Source organism: Sus scrofa, chromosome X, assembly GCF_000003025.6.
Source record: "Sus scrofa isolate TJ Tabasco breed Duroc chromosome X, Sscrofa11.1, whole genome shotgun sequence".
NCBI lineage: Eukaryota > Metazoa > Chordata > Mammalia > Artiodactyla > Suidae > Sus > Sus scrofa.
Window position 1 is genome coordinate 39599510 of NC_010461.5, and position 11611 is coordinate 39611120.

Below are 11611 nucleotides of genomic sequence, written 5' to 3' on the forward strand. Positions count from 1 at the left end.
GTTCTCCTGTTAAGACCCTGACATAGTGTCCTTGAGGATGCGGATTTGATCTCTGGCCTCACTCGATGGGTTAAGAATCCGGCATTGCCATGAGCTGTGGTGTAGGTCGCAGACGTGGCTCAGATCTGGCATTGCTGGAGCTGTGGCGTAGGCCGGCAGCTGCAGCTCTGTTTCAACCCCTGGCCCGGGGAAATTCCATATGCCTCGGGTGCGACTAGAAAAAGAAAAAGAAAATATATTCTGGCTGCTAATCCTAGGCATAGCAAATATCTTCTCACCATTTGTAGTTTGTCTTTCCATTTATAGATTTCTTTATTGTACGTGACTATATCATTTTACCTCTATTCAAATATATCATTCTTTCCCATTATGGTTTGTGCTTTGTATGTGAATTCAAAAAATCCTATAGAACAAAATTATTCCCCTACATGTTCTTACAAATATTTTCAATGTTTCTTTCTTCTTACTTTTTAAATGGAAATAAGTTCAAACCAATAGAAAAATTGCAAGAAAAGTACAAAGAACTCCTGTTTACCCTTCTCCCGGATTCCCCCAATGGTTTATATTTTACCATATCTGTTTTATCATTCCCTCTAATATACACAATTTTTCCATTTTAGAGTAAGTAGCAGACACCATGCCCCTTTACCCCTAAATATGACAGTGTATATTTCCTAATAACAAGGACATTCTCTTATGTAGCCTACATACGCATGATAATCAAAATATGAAAATTGGTATCAATAAAGTACTATTTCCTAATCTAAAATATTTAATTCCAATTTTGTCTAATGTCCCAAAATGTTCCCTTTAACAACAACAACAAGAAAACAGTTTAAAAAATCTGGTTCAGGAAGGTCCCGTGTGGCACAGTGGGTTAAGGATCTAGCATTGCTGCAGCTGCAGCTCAGGTGGGGCCTACAGCACAGGTTGGATCCCTGGCCCAGGAAGCTCCGCGTGCCACAGGTGCAGCCAAAAACATATACGTATATCTGGTCCAGAATCTCATCTAACATCACATATTAATTGTCGTGTCTCTTTCTTCTCCTTTGAACAGCGCTTCCATCTTTCTTTGTCTTTCTGACCTTGATATTGTCGAAGAGAATAGGCCAGATATTTGGCAGAATGTCCTTCAGTTTAGGTTTGACCAGTGTGTTCTCCCGAGTAGACTACTGGCTTTTTGTCCAGGCATTTTATCAGGAACTCCCCAAAAGAAGTGCTATGTCCTTCTCATTCATCAAAAGAGCAGGTACAAAATGTCCATTTTAACCTTCAGTACTGAAGTTAACCTTGATTGCTTGGTTCCGAGAGTGCATGCCTAGTTTCTCCACTATAGTGACTTTTTTTTTTTTTTTTTTGGCCTTTCTAATCAGTAAGAATTCTGTGAGGAGATCATGGGGAACTATGTAAATACCAAATTCCTCATTAAACCACTAGCATCAATTGGTGATTTTGCCCAAATCAGTTATTTCCATGGTGGTTGCCAAAGGGTGATTTCTTAACGCCATCATTCCTTGCACATATATTAGTTGACATTCTACCATAAGATAAGGAAGAACTGTTCCTTCTCTCCATACATTTATTTATTCATTAACTTATATCAGAATGGTCTAGAGATTACTGTTTCATTCAGTAGATCATAATCCGTTACTATTATTATTTACTTGGGTGTTAAAAGTGTCCTACATTTGATCAGTGGAAGAACCGCTAAGCTGACTCCTTTGTCCTTTTGATTGTCCCCACCATTTTTTTTTTTTTCTGCCGCACCCACAGCATATGGAAGCTCCTGGGCCAGGGATCACATCCAAGCCACAGCTGCAGCCATGACAGGCCCTTAACCTACTGCACTGCAGTGGGAACTCTTGCCCCCACCATTTTTCAAGCACTTCTTTGAGCTCTGTCACTAACAAGATATCTGAGATATCTATAGATACAGGTAAATATAGATAGGCAGAGATAGCGCTGTCTCTTTCCATTTCTGTCTTTGGATAGATGGATACAGATATAGATATATGTAAAAATGGATGTAATAAAACTCATGAATTTATACTGATAAGTCTGATTCCAGTCAACACAATAGAGTCCATGCTCCAGTTTCCCTTTTCACGCCTATCATGCGCTTCTCAAACTGCAGGAAACCTGATTCTAACTACCCTGAAAACATGGACTTATTTGCTCCATACTAAGAGACCCCCCAAAAGCAGTTCCAGAATATCAAACTCATGCCATTGTGAAAACAAACCTATGAAGGAGAGAGTTCAATGTATGTTTTCAGGGGGTTTTTTCCCTTCAGTCTTAAGTATATAGTCAAATCCTGGGTTCTAAAATGCCTCTCATCCTCCCTTCCCTGTTTAGAGTAATTATGTTACTTCTGTTACTCTTTTGGAAAACAGTCTGGCTCATTCTGTTCCCATTTTTAGCCCACACCAAGTTTTTTGTCCATCCTTGTCTATTTCTTCTTTGTCTTTCTTATTTTGTAGTTGTTTTTCTCCTTTTCGGGGTTGATTAATTGAGCTAGTGGTTTATATACTTTGTTACTTTCTTCAAAGAACCAGGATTTTTATTTATTGGTGGGACCTACTGTTTCCTATGCCTAATCTTCATTATTTTTCCGGTTTTACCTTTGTGTTTTTCTTCCTTGTACTTTCTGTTGACTCATCAGTGGTTCTTTCTCTTGCTTCTTAAGTTGATATGTCATTCATTTTATTTTTATTGATATGTGTTTACAGGTATGACATTTTCCTCCGATCCCTCCTTTAAATGCCTCCCATAGTCTCTGCTATGCAGTGTTTTCATTACTTGCGTGTTTGCTTGTTAAAGCTACTCTATAATGTTGGCTTGTATTTTCCCTGTCACTCAAGAGTTGTTTAATAGAAGACATTTACATTTCTAGTTGAAAAATCTTTTTTGTTGCCTTGTGATAATAACGTATTGCTTGCAATACTTCTGTTGTATAGAACTTATTGTCACATTCTTTGTGACCTAATAGTTGATGGATTTCTGTAACTATTCTGAGAAGGAAGGCATACTCTCTATTATTGGGTCCTAAAGTTCACTATAGATCAATGAGATCTATTTTTTGATTATGTTATTTACTTCCTCTATATCCTTACTTATATTTCTGCCATTTGCTCTGCACTGGGGATGCCCTGTTAACAGTCTCCTATTAGCAATCTGTTTCTGTCCATATCATCTTGCATCTGTAGTTTCTGCTTTTTAAAGAATTTGGTGCATAGATTTTCATAGCTCTTATACCTACATAGTGAAATCGGATTTTAGCATTACAAGATATACTTTTTTGTCAGGTTTAATTATTTTTTTTGTCCTGAATTCTACTTTGTTTGCTATAAAAGATCACAGTCTCCACTTACTTATTATTTACATTTGCCCATGCCTTTATTTTTAGCCTGACTGAATCATTTTGATTTAGATGTAGCCTCCATACACCGCATATTTGGGTCTTGCTTTGTGAGCCATGTTGAAAATATTTTACTTTTTTTTTTTTTTTTTTTTTTTTTTGTCTTTTTGCTATTTCTTTGGGCCGCTCCCACGGCATATGGAGGTTCCCAGGCTAGGGGTCGAATTGGAGCTGTAGCCACCGGCCTACGCCAGAGCCACAGCAACACGGGATCTGAGCCGCGTCTGCAACCTACACCACAGCTCACGGCAACGCCGGATCGTTAACCCACTGAGCAAGGGCAGGGATCGAACCCGCAACCTCATGGTTTCTAGTCGGATTCGTTAACCACTGCGCCACGACGGGAACTCCTGATTAACTTCTTGAAGAGACTTGAACATCTTCAATGTTACCAAATAGTATTAAATGTTTTAACAGTGATTAGAGCCAACACACTGAACTTATCGTTTCAATAAACATACTTTGATTTCTAGAAGTTTCCCTCCTTCTTTTTAAGTCTGTATGTTCTTTCCTTTAAATAGGGTCCTCGTCTTACAATTTCTTTTGCATATTTTCTCTTTAATCATTTTAAAAATACTTAATTCAGGGTTCTTAACCAACAAGTCTACCCTTTTATTCCACTTCCCCTCTTTCCTGTGTTGGCTGACTCTTCTTCATGGCAGATTGTTCCCTCGTGTGTTTATAAATGATGATCCCATCCATGTGGCAAGAAGCAGAGCTGCGACTCCCACCTTCTGATTCCAAGTTCGCTGTCCTCTTCCATATGCCACAGCTCACACACTGACCACTGCACAGTCACAGCCACACTCCACGTGCAGAAAGCCTCTGCCTGCTGCAAGGGATAGTTGCCAACCAGAAAAGCATCTGTAAGAAGAATGACTTTCTTAAGAGAGTCACAGAACAAAATATCATATATTAGAACTCTCTGAAACTCATCTAGGGCCTGAGGCTGCCACACACACCCATCTGTTGCCCTGGTTGTTCACACATGCTATCTCCTCTGAGCACACGGACACCCCCACTTTTGTACATCTGGAGACACTCCCACACACTGTGTCCCATACACACATAGAGCCTTATATGCATTAATTCAATAATGTTTTGTTTAGCAGAGATTTATTGAGCATCTACTCTGATGTTCCATGCCTGCTTCCAAACAATGGGATAAACCAGCCATTAGGACAAGAGTGAACACTTCTCAACAGCCCAGATGGGAGATTCTCAGTCCTCTGTAACTTGCAACTTTTCTTCTTGCTTTGTTTTTCTTCCACAACACCTGTCTTGCCACTCCTCCTCCTGTGACACATCTACCACAAAGGAATATCTGAAATAGCATGTATCTCTTTTTAAAATACATTGAAGGTACCTAGCTCTGAGAATTCCAAGACACCCCCTGAAATAACTGAAGACACTTGGGGGCATGTCAGGACCAGCGCTGCAAAGCGCTGTTATTGATGTTCAAAGAACCTGTGTTACATACACCCGTGGATCAAGAAAGCGCAGGGGAGGCCAGCAGAGCTAACACTTCTGAGCAAGCCCCAACCAGCCTATGAGCGAGGACATAGTTGCCCAGTTGGAGAATTTCTTTTGAGGAATGAGGTCACCCTGCAATCTAGAGCCTTTCCACAAGATGCAAGAGCCCTTGGCAGCAGGAGGGCGTGCCTTTGACAATATTTCTGCAGGAACTTCCTTTTCTCCCCCATTGAAGCCTTGCCTCTCAAATCTCCCTTGTCCTTATGTTCTCATAAATATCACTGCCCCATTCCTCTGAGCGCCTGAGAGTTGACCCTCTTCATTATTTTGTGCTCACTTGGGTGACATCCACATTTCAAGTCCTCAACCTGAGCATTTAAAAGAAGAATTCGCACCAATCCTTCACAAACTCTTCCAAAACATACAAGAGAAAGGAGCGCTTCCAAACACATCCTATTAGGCCAGTGTTACCCTGACACCAACACCAGACAGAAGTATCACAAGAAAAGCTATGAATATCCCTCATGAATAGAGACACAGAAATCCTCAATAAAATACTAGCAAGCCAAATCCATCCATATATAAAAAGGATTATACATCATGACCAAGAGGGATTTATTCCAAGAATGAAAAACTGGTTTAGCATCTGAAAATTAACTGATATATCACATGAATAGAATGAAGGACAAAACCCATATGTGATCATCACAACAGACATAGAAAAGGCATTAGGCAAAATCCGACACCCTCTTTTTTTTTTTTTTTTCTTTTTTTTTTTTTTGTCTTTTTGCCATTTCTTGGGCCACTCCCGCGGCATATGGAGGTTCCCAGGCTAGGGGTCAAATCGGAGCTGTAGCCACCGGCCTATACCATAGCCACAGCAATGCAGGATCCGAGCCGCGTCTGCAACCTACACCACAGCTCACGGCAACACCGGATCGTTAACCCACTGAGCAAGGGCAGGGACCGAACCCGCAACCTCATGATTCCTAGTCGGATTCATTAACCACAGCGCCACGAGGGGAACTCCCGACACCCTTCTTTGATAAAAACACTCAACAAACTAAGAATAGAGGGAACGTCTTCAACCTAATATAAGCCTCACATGAAAAAAAATGAAGCTAACATCACAACTGCTCTCTAAGATTAGGAATAAGACAAAGATGTTCGCTTTTGCCATTCTGTTCAACATTGCTCTGGAGGATATCTGATCAACACACAGAAATCAACTGTATTTCTATACATTAACAATGAACAATTTGAAAACTAAATGAACACTTACAATAGCATCGAAAAGAATAAAATTCCTGAAGAATCAATTTAACAAAAGAAGTACAAGACTCCTATACTAAAAACTACAAAACATCAATGAAAGAAACTAAAGAAAGACCTAAATAAATGGAAAGATATCCGCTTCATGGTTTGGAAGAAATATTGGTAAGATTGCAATGCTCTTTAGATGGATCTAAAAATTCAACGCAATCACTGTCAAAATTTAAAATTCTTTTTTTGCAGAAATGGGCAAGCTGATCTGGAAATTCATATGGAAATGCGAGGGACCCAGAATAGTCAAAACAGAAAAAGAAGAACAAAGTTGGGGGACGCACACTTCCCAATTTCAAAACTTACTACAGAGCTGCAATGATCAAGGCAGTGTGCTACCGATATAAAGTCTACACACACATCAACAGAATAAAGTTGAGAGTCCAGAAATAAACTCATATCTTTGGTCAACTGATTTTTGACAAGGGTGCCAAGATAATTCACTGAGGGAAAGAATAAGCTTTTCCACAAAGAGGGCTGAAACAACTGGATATCCATATCTAAAGAATGAATTTGTATCCCTGCTATATGCCAATATGTGGTCATTACACTAGATACAAAAATTAAGTTAAAATGGACCAGAGACCTACATGTAAGAGCAAAAACTATACAATTCATGGAAGAAAATATAAGAGTAAATCTTTTTTTTTTTTTTTTTTTTTGTCTTTTTGCCTTTTCTTGAGCCGCTCCCTCAGCATATGGAGGTTCCCAGGCTAGGGGTCTAATTGAAGCTGTAGCCGCCGGCCTATTCCACAGCCACAGCCACAGCCACGCCATATCTGAGCCGTGTTTACAACCTACACCACAGCTCACTGGCAACGCCGGATCCTTAACCCACTGAGCAAGGCCAGGGATCAAACCCGCAACCTCATGGTTCCTAGTCGGATTCGGTAACCACTGAGCCACGACGGGAACTCCAGGAGTAAGTCTTTTTGAACTTGGTTTAGGCAATGGTTTTCTTGGTTATGACACCTAAAGTATCAAGCAGCAAAAGAAAAATATGAATTGATTTCATCAAAATTTAAAACTTTCATGCTTCATGGAGTTCCTGTCATGGCTCAGTAGAATCAAATCTGACTAGTAACCATGAGGACGCAGGTGCCATCCCTGGCCTCACGGAGTGGGTTGAGGATCGGGTGTTGTGTGGCTATGGTGTAGGCCTGAAGCTATAGCTCCAATTGGACCCCTAGCCTGTAAACCTCCATAAGCTAAAAAATGGACAAAAAAAAAAAAAAAACTTTCATGTTTCAGAGGACCTCTCAAGAAAATGAAAAGACAATTCAGACAAAAGGAGGAAATACTTGAAAATCATATATCTGCTAAGGAACTTGTTTCTAGGATATATAAAGAACTCTTACAATTCAATAAAAAAGACAAGTAACCCAATTAAAAAATGGGCAAAAGGCTTTTTGCTCTAGGCCGTAATGGTTGCTGCCCAAATGGGCAAGTTCATGAAACCAGGGAAGGTGGTGCTGGTCCTGGCTGGTTGCTACTCCAGATGCAAAGCGGTCATTGTAAAAAACATTGATGATGGCACCTCAGACCAACCCTATAGCCACGCTCTGGTGACTGGAATTGATTGCTGTCCCACACAGTGACAGCTGCCATGGGCAAGAAGAAAACTGCCAAGAGGTCAAAGATGAAGTCTTTTGTGAAAGTTTATAATCACATCATGCCCACAAGGTACATCCCCTTAGACAAAACTGTTGTCCATAAGGAGGTGTTCGGAGACCATGCTCTCAAACTCAAGGCTCGGCAAGAGGCCAAGATCAAGTTCTAGGAAAGATTCAAAACCAGCAAAAACAAATGGTTCTTCCAGAAGCTGCAGTTTTAGGTCTGTCTTATTTCAGTCATTAAAATTACAAAAAAAAAAAAAATGGACCAGGGACTTGAATAAGACATTTCTCCAAAGAAAATATACAAAATGGCCAGTAAACACATGCAAAGATGTTCAATATCATTAGCTGTTCGTGAAATGAATATCAAAATCACAATGGGATGCTACCTAACACCCACTAGACTGGTTATACTCAAAAAGATGGACAATAACAAGTGTTGGTGCAGATGTGGAAAATTTTGAACCTGCATACATTCCTGATGGGGATGTTAATATTGCATCTGCTTTGGAAAAACATCTGTTAGTTTCTCAAAAAGTTAAACACAGAGTTACCATATGACCCAGAAAATTCATCTTGAGGTATATGTTCAGGAGAACTGAAAACATATATCCACACAAAAACTTGTATGTGAATGTTCATAGTAACATTATTGATAAGAGTTAAAAAGTAAAATTCACCCAAATGTCCATCAATTGATGAATGGATATGCAAACTGTGGTATGTACATACAATGGAGCATTATTTGGCCACAAATTTATATAAATTAACTGATACATATTAATGCATCAGTTGAGCAACCTTGAAAACATCATGCAGAGTGACAAACAAGAGATACAAAAGGCTATTTATTGTATAAGTTCCTCATATGGAATATTCAAAATAGGCAAATACATAAAGACTGTAGATTAGTGGTTGCTAAGGGTTGGGGCAGGGGTAATGGGGAGCAATTGTTAGTTTCTTTTACGTGACAAATGGTGATCAATCCACGACTTGTGAATATATTAAAAGCCCCTAAATTGTACACTTTAAAACATGAACTTTGGGAGTTCTCTTGCGGTGCAGTGGTTTAAGGACCTGGTGTTGTCACTGCAATGGCTTCAGTTGCTGGTTTGATCCCTGGCCTGGGAACTTTCACATGCTGCAGGCATGGCCAAAAAATATATACATTAAAGTAAATAAAAGGCGAACTTTGGGGTATGTGAATTTTCTTTCAATAAAGCTATAAGCAAACATTTTACATTAATTAAAATTAAATAATAATTAATTTAAAGTTTAATTAATTAAATTTAAAATTCATTTCCTTGGTTGCACTAGCCACATTTCAAGAGCACAATAGCCATATATGGCTAGCAGCTACCATACTGGGGACACAGATACAGAACATTTTTGGTTATCCCTGAGAGTTAACAAAATACAGCAAGTATATAGGTATAACTGATTTACTTTTCTATACATCTGAAACTGATACAATACTGTTAAGTCAACTGTACACAAATAAAATGTATAAAAGAAAGAAAGAAAATTATCAGGCACATGCAGTGTAAGGGTCTTATTTGAATTCTTTTTTGAACAAACAGTAAAATAAAGTTGCGAAAATGGGTAACATTTGAATATTGAGTGAATATTGGCTATATTAAGGAATTACTGTTACTTTTTTTAGGTTTGACAATAATATCATGGTTATGTTTTCTGGAAGCACTTATCTTTTAGAGATAAATACTAAAGTACTTATGGATGAAATGATACAGTGTTTGGGATTTGCTTCGAAATAACCCAGGGGTCAGAAGATCAGCAAAAATAGATATAACAAAACTGGCCATGAACCAATAATGGTTGAATTTCAACAATAGGTGTCTGGGAGCTTCTTATGCTCTTCTTTTTTATCTTTGAAAATGCTTAAAAATTCTCATAGTAAACAGTCAATAAACAAAAAGGCAGCCACTACTTATTTATATCTAATTGATTATTATGTCATGAAAAAAGTGTTGTCATATTTTCTAATTTTTTGAAAGAATTCAGAAATCCAGATTCTTATATAAAACCTTTGGCGTTTCATTGCTGGTTCATTTGCTTAATCCTAAGGCACAAAAAAACAATCATATCTGGAGCTTGGGTTCAGCATACAACCCACACTCTACAAGGTCCAATCTGGAATAATCAATAGAATTAAATTAATGGATTCTGAGGTCATCCATCATGAAAGTGATTTTATGTGGAGCACATAATTAATACTGTGTACCTCATTTTTAAAAATTATGACCTATTTCAAAAAGGTACGAAGAATAATAAAATAATCACTCATATGCCTGTTTTGCAGCCTGAACAAAATTTACTATTTAGCCATATTTGCTTCACAAAGGAATAAAATGTTCTAGATACCATTAATGTCCTCTTTCTGCCTCTCCTTGATCCCATTCCCTCTGCTTCTCCAAATAACACTATCCGGAACTTTGTGCCCACCTTTCCAACCAAATTTACAGACTTTCGCTACAGCTATATGTATTCATAAACAATAAATGTATTGCTTTCCTGTTTCCAGATTTTAAATAAGTTTCTTTTTTAAAAAAAATCAATTGCATTTCTATCTACCAACAACAAACAGCTAGAAAACTAACTTTTTATGAGACCATTTAGAATAATATCAAAAGTAATATGTATCTAAGAATAAATCTACCAAAAGATCAGCAAGACATTTAGGAAGAAAATGACAAACTGCATTGAAAGGCATTAAAGAAGACCTAACTAAATGGAGAGATATATTACATTCATGGGCTGGAAAATTCAATATCATGAAGATATCAATTCTCCTTAATGTCATTCTAGTCACAATCCCAAGAGACATAAAGTGGAGGGGGAAAAAAATCAAGTTGGAGAAGACAACAGAGAGAACGCTCCAGGGATATCAATTTCAAAAACACAGGAAAGCAAACTATATAGTGTTGAGCTGTGCAAACATATATGCAAACAATAATGAAAAGTAAGAATATGAGAAGTAGAAATACATAAGAGTTACAACTGAGGAGGAAGAGAACAGAAATTCAAAGGTAATGCTCATGTTCTATTTCTTTCTTTTTCTTGTTCATTTTATTTTGTCTTTTTGCCATTTCTTGGGCCGCTCCCACGGCATATGGAGGTTCCCAGGCTAGGGGTCAAATCAGAGCTGTAGCTGCCGGCCTACACCACAACCACAGCCACACCGGATCCAAGCCGCGGCTGCGACCTATACCACAGCTCACGGCAACGCCAGATCCTTAACCCACTGAGCAGGGCCAGGGATCAAACCCGTAACCTCATGGTTCCTAGTCGGATTCGTTAACCACTGCACCACGACGGGAACTCCTAAAGTTCTATTTCTTAAACAGGGCGATGTGGACGTGACTGCTCATTATATGAAAATTCTTCATACCTTACAGATGTGTTATAAATATTCTTTGGTGTTCAATCAATATGTAATAAAAACTAATTTCTAAAAAATGATGAGATACACCTATAACGCTACTCTGGACATGTCAAAAGTATATATGGTTAAGTGATAATGTTAAAAACCTTTATGCACAATACTAAATAAAGTATGTACCAAAATCTCAATAGCGGCTATGCAAAATATTACATAGAATATTTACAAATTGTTGCTAATGGAAATAAGCACCAAAATGTTATGTATATTACATAAAATATGCACCTAATTTTAATAATGGTTATGTATGTTAATTAAATATGCACCTAATTTTAATAATGGTTATGTATAATATTAAATAAAATGTGTGCCAAATTAACA

The 11611-nt window shown here is 38.1% G+C and overlaps 1 pseudogene; it reads left to right on the plus strand.

Moving 5' to 3' along the window:
* Positions 7654-8076, plus strand: LOC100621665 (annotated as a pseudogene).